Genomic DNA, 5,993 nt, shown 5'->3' on the forward strand with positions numbered 1-5,993 from the left:
ACACACACACACACGGAGTGTTGGGTGACCATCAGGTGATGATCAGGCAGTTTTTTTGTTTTGTTTTGTTCTTTCAAGATGGAGCCTTGCTCTGTCGCCCAGGCTGGAGTGCAGTGGCATGATCTTGGCTCACTGCAATGTCCACTTCCTGGGTTCAAGCAATTCTCCTGCCTCAGCCTCCAGAGTAGCTGAGATTACAGGCATGTGCCACCACACCCAGCTAATTTTTTTTTTTTTTTTTGAGACAGGGTCTCACTCTGTTGCCCAGGCTGGAGTGCAGTGCTGTGATCTCGGCTCACTGCAACCTCTGCCTCCTGAGTCCAGGGATTCTCCTGCCTCAGCCTCCCGAGTAGCTGGGATTACAAGCGCCCACCACCGCATCAGGCTAATTCTTGTATTTTTAGTAGAAACAGGGTTTCACTATGTTGGCCAGGCTGGTCTCAAACACCTGGCCTCAAATGATCCGCCCCCCCTTCGGCCTCCCAAAGTGCTAGGATTACAGGCCTGAGCCACCACGCCCGGCCAGGTAGTTGTTAACTGTTTCTGTAAAGTAATAATTGGTCACAGCTGGTGCCAGGGAAAGGCAAGTTCCTAATAGAAAACACCTGAAACTGATCAGCAGCTTCCCAGTAAGATCCCAGGAGCAGGGAGAAGTAACGTAAGGTTGTGGAAGTGTTCCAATGTGTAAAATCCCCAGTCAAGGCCAGGCACTCTGGCTCACGCCTGTAATCCCAGCACTTTGGGAGGCCGAGGCGGGCGGATCATGAGGTCAGGAGATTGAGACCATCCTGGCCAACATGGTGAAAACCCATCTCTACTAAAAATACAAAAAAAAAAAAAAAAAAAAATAGCCAGGCGTAGTAGCACATGCCTTAGTCCCAGCTACTCAGGAGGCTGAGGCAGGGGAATCGCTTGAACCCGGGAGGCGGAGGTGGCAGTGAGCCGAGATCGTGCCATTGCACTCCAGCCTGGTGACAGAGCAAGACTCCATCTCAAAAAAAAAAAAAAAAAAAAAACAAGAGAAAAAGAAAAAAATTCCCCAGTTAAGAGGCCGAGCTGCATACTTGGTTTCTCAGGGCACCTGCTGGACCCTCTTCCGAGTCTTACTTTCCTTCTTTTCTTGTCTTCCTTTCCTTTCTCTTCTAAAGCTTTGTAATACATTTTCACTCCTGCTCTGAAACTTGCCTCGGTCTCTCCTTCTACCTTATGCCCCTCAGTCGAATTCTTTCTTCTTTTTCTTCTTCTTTTTTTTTTTTTTTTTGAGACAGAGTGTTGCTCTGACACCCAGACTGGAGTGCAGTGGCATGATCTCGGCTTACTGCAACCTCCGCCTGCCAGGTTCAAGCAATTGTCTGCCTCAGCCTCCTGAGTAGCTGGGATTACAGGCCCCTGCCATCATGCCTGGTTAATTTTTGTATTTTTAGTAGAGACAGGGTTTCACCATCTTGGCCAGGCTGGTCTGAAACTCCTGATCTCCTGATCCACCTGCCTCGGGCTCCCAAAGTGCTGGGATTACAGGAGTGAGCTACCTCGCCCGGCCTCGAGCTCTTTCTTCTAAGGAGGTGAGAATTGAGGTTGCTGAGATCTGTACGGATTCGCCACCAGTAACTCAGCTATGTCACACCAGTAACACTGCAGACAAGGGAGTTCCTTGCCATGAGCCGTTTTCCAGAACACAAAAGGATGGGTGGCGGGGAGTTCCTGTCCACGCTGCCTCCCAGGAGCCCGGGGCTCAGGTAAAATTCAACATTGTCTATGGGCATGGTGACCCATTTGTAATCTCAGCACTTTAGGACGCTGATGGGGGAGGATCACTTGGAGCCCAGAGTTCAAGACCAGCCTGGGTAACAAAGCAAGACCCCATCTCTATAAAAAATTTAAAAATTACTCAGGCATGGTGGCAAGCACCTGCGGTCCTAGCTTACTTGAGAGGCTGAGGCAGAAGGATCACTTGAGATCAGGAGGTCAAAGCTGTGAAGAGCTGTGGTCGCGCAACTGCACTCCAGCCTGGGTTACAGAGCAAGACCCTGTCTCAAAATAAGAAACAAAAAAGACTGTCACCTCCAGGAGTCGCTAAAATATTCCATGCCTTGTGGGTATTATACAAAAACAAAATTAGCGCATTTGCCGGAAGCCATCTGTTGAATTCTTTAGGCCTGTGGTCCCAGCTACTTGGGAGGCTGAGGTGGGAACATAGCTTGAGGCCAGGAGTTTGAGGCTGCAGTGAGCTATGATGGCACCACTGCAGTCCAGCCTGGGCAACATAGTAAGACCCGATCTCAACATTTTAAAAAGTAGCTAGGCATGGTGGTACACACCTGCAGTCCTGGTACTTAGGGGGCTGAGGCAGGAGGATTGCTTGAGCTCAGGAGGTCAAGGCTGCGGTGAGTTATGATCGCACCACTGCACTTCAGCCTGGGCAACAGAGCAAGACCCTGTCTCTACAAAAAGAGGCCTTCCAATTGTTAAAGTGAACTAAATATGGCCTAAGAATGACTCTGTACTTCTATATCTGAGTCCTTGTGGACGAACTGCAACCTAGCTTAATAGGCAGACAAGATTGAAAACCTAACTTAGGAGTCTGCACCTGCAACAATAGCTGAGTCTTGGCCAATCCCAGCAGCCATAGTTCAACCACTCATACACTGCTGAGTGTTCAAACTGTGTTCAAATAAGGCAAATGCCAACCTGTAACCAATCTAGCTGTTTTGTACCTCACTTCTGATTTCTGTACATCATTTCCCTTTATCGTCTATAAATCTTCTTCTACCACGTGGCTGTGCTGGAGTCTCTGTGAATCTGCTGTGATTCTGGGGGCTGCCCATTCGCGAATCGCTCATTGTTCAATTAAACTCCTTTAAATTTAATTCAGCTGGGCCAGGCATGGTGACTCATGCCTGTAATCCCCGCATTTTGGGAGACCGAGGTGGGTGGATCACTTGAGGTCAGGAGTTTGAGACCAGCCTGGCCAACATAGTGAAACCGCGTCTCTACTAAAAATACAAAAATTAGCTGTGTGGTGGTGCGCACCTATAATCCCAGCTACTCAGGGGGCTGAGGCAGGAGAATCACTTGAACCCAGGAGGCAGAGGTTGCAGTGAGCCAAGATCACGCCACTGTACTCCAGCCTGGGTGATAGAGACTTTGTTTAAAAAAAAAAAAAAGAATTTGGCTGAAGTCTATGGAGTCCTTCTCAGGCCATATTTAGTTCAATTTAACACAGTGATACCCTGGACCCATGGCCTCTCCCCTTTTCTTGACCTCTCCCAACCAACCAACAACAGACTCTGACCCTAGACACCAGGTTGTTTTGAAAAACCCCAAATCGCTTCCATTGTGCAAGTCAGCCTGTAGACCTGGTGCCGGGAACTCTGTTGCCACAGTTGCAGAAAACTCAAACCTATTTCCAAGTGACAATAAAGTAATATGTATTATCCATCTTTTTATACCCATTGTAACTACTGAAAGTTCCATAGGCTTGACTGTGTACCGCACACTGCTCAAAGCACATTATCCATATGAATGGATTTATGGGATCTAAACAACAGCCCGTGAAGGTAGAAGGGCTTGTACCCATTTTACAGATATGAGAACTGAGGCCCAGAAAAGTTGTTATGGGCCCAAGGTGACAGAGCTGGGATTTCAACCCAGGCAGTCTTGCCCCTTGCCTGGGATATTCTTTACCCCACACTCCCCATTCTCAGGGCCATAGCGTAGCACCACCTTGCTTCCCCTAAATAATTATTTCCCACTTCTCGGCAGGTGGTGTGGAATCAGGACCTCCATCATGAAGTTAGTGACGGCTTTTGCCGTGGAGGTGAGTGGGCATGTCTGTTCTCTAAAATGCTGCAGAAAGAAGCATCAGATTACCTCCAACGCACTGTGTCTAGACCAGTATTGGGAACATAGGTGCTTTTCCTTATAAGAGGTTTTCAGAGTAAATGAACTTGAGATTTCATTAAGATAGCTATTGTGTAAGAAAACTGGCCTGTCTGGCTGGACAGGTTTTGTGTTTTTGGGTTTTTAAAGAACTACCTGTTTTAAAATAAGATTAGTATCAATTTGGTTACCCTCTCTCTGCAAAGAAATCACCAGTCTCAGAGGCTCCTACATGTGCTAGGCGGAGGCATTACTGTGGCTGCTGCCTGCAGGGGTTGTGACTTGGGCGTTCACCCTGGAGATGAAACAGTGTCAGTGTGGGGTCAGTTATCCCAACAGTGAGGTCTGCCTGCCGATAATTGAGTCCTACTGTGTGCTGGGCACTGGGTTAAGCCCCTCACATACCTCATCGCTAACTCTTACGATAATCCCAGAGTGTATCATGATTAAAAACTTGGGCATTGGAGTGGCCCAGAATTGGGCTAAATCCCCAGTTTACACTTAATAGCTGTGTGACCTATAGTAGGTTGCAGTCCCCTCTGTAGACTTCAGTTTCCTCATATAAAAGTGGGTATCCTAACGGCATCAGCCTAACAGGGCTGTTGTGAGAATAAATGAAATCATGCATGTAAATAAAGCATGCCTATAAAGCAATGACTACATAAATGTTATTCTAAAAATAGTCATCCTTATCCTCATTGTGCACAAGAGGAAACCGAGGTTCAGAGAGGTGAAATGACCTCCTCCAAACTGCAAGGCTAGTAGCTGGTGGAAATGGAATTTGCAGATCCAGATTTAAATTCTAGCATGGAGGAAACAATTAAGCAGTGGGAGTGGCCAGGCACAGTGGCTCATACCTGTAATCCCAGCGCTTTGGGAGGCCAAGGCAGGAGGATCGCTTGAACCCAGGAATCTGAGACCAGCCTGGGCAATATAGCGAGACCCCCATCTCTACAAAAAACTTAATAAGTTAGCCAGGTGTGGTGGTGTCTACCTGTAGTCCCTCTACTGAGGAGGCTGGGGCTAGAGGATTGCTTGAACCCAGAAGTTCCAGGCTGCAGTGAGCTATGATTGTGTTATTCCAGCCTGGGCAACAGAGTGAGACTGCATCTTAAAAAAATAAGTAGGAGATAGTAACAATGGTAACAGTGACTATTATTATAGGCTAATGGCTGCAGGCCCAGGAACCTGAGCTGACCCCCATCGTGACTAACAGCCTACTGCAACTGTGAGAGTCAGGCTGACTGTGATAAGGGATTGCTGAGGAGGAAGGGCTTGCAAGGTGATTATCAGAAGCAGTGGCCCCTCACCTTGGCTTTGCCCTCTTTATATGCAGGTGAAGCAGAGGGTAAGCTAAACCTTACCTGAAGCCTCGGAATTCTTCTCCATTTACAGACAGCGCTGCTACCCCAGCCTGAAATTAAAAAAAAACCCAGCACACATACTCAGGGAAACACATCAGGAATTTAAAAGATCTTCCAGGGATGATGTGCGACCCCTTGATTGATAAAAATAACAGTGACAGAGAGACCGTGTGGCGTAGTGGTTGGGCTGGGTGGGAATCCAGCTCTGCCAGTGACTGGCTGTGCAACTTCGGGCAAGTTTCTTTCTTTTTTTTTTTAATTTTCTTTTTTTTTTTTTAATTGAGATGGAGTCTTGCTCTGTTGCCCAGGCTGGAGTACAGTGGCGTGATCTTGGCTTAGTGCAACCTCGGCCTCCCAGATTCAAGCGATTCTTCTGCCTCAGCCTCCAGAGAAGCTGGGATTACAGGCGCCCACCACCACACCTGGCTAATTTTTGTATTTTTAGTAGAGACAGGGTTTCACCATGTTGGCCAGGCTGGTCTCAAACTCCTGACCTCAGGTGATCCACCTGCCTCAGCCTCCCAAAGTGCTGGGATTGTAGCCATGAGCCACTGCACCCGGCCAACTTTGGGCAAGTTTCTTAACCTTCCCAAGCCTCAGTTCCCCCATCCATAAAACGGGGATGATAGTAGTTCCTATGTCAGAGAGTTGGGGTGAGGAGGAAGTGAGATGCTTGCAAATGCCTGGCCCCTAACAAAGCCCACAACAAAATTTAGCTATTTGCAAAAGTGAGTCCCTCTTGGCTCCCAG

This window comes from Pan troglodytes, chromosome 6 (genome assembly GCF_028858775.2).
Source record: "Pan troglodytes isolate AG18354 chromosome 6, NHGRI_mPanTro3-v2.0_pri, whole genome shotgun sequence".
Lineage (NCBI taxonomy): Eukaryota > Metazoa > Chordata > Mammalia > Primates > Hominidae > Pan > Pan troglodytes.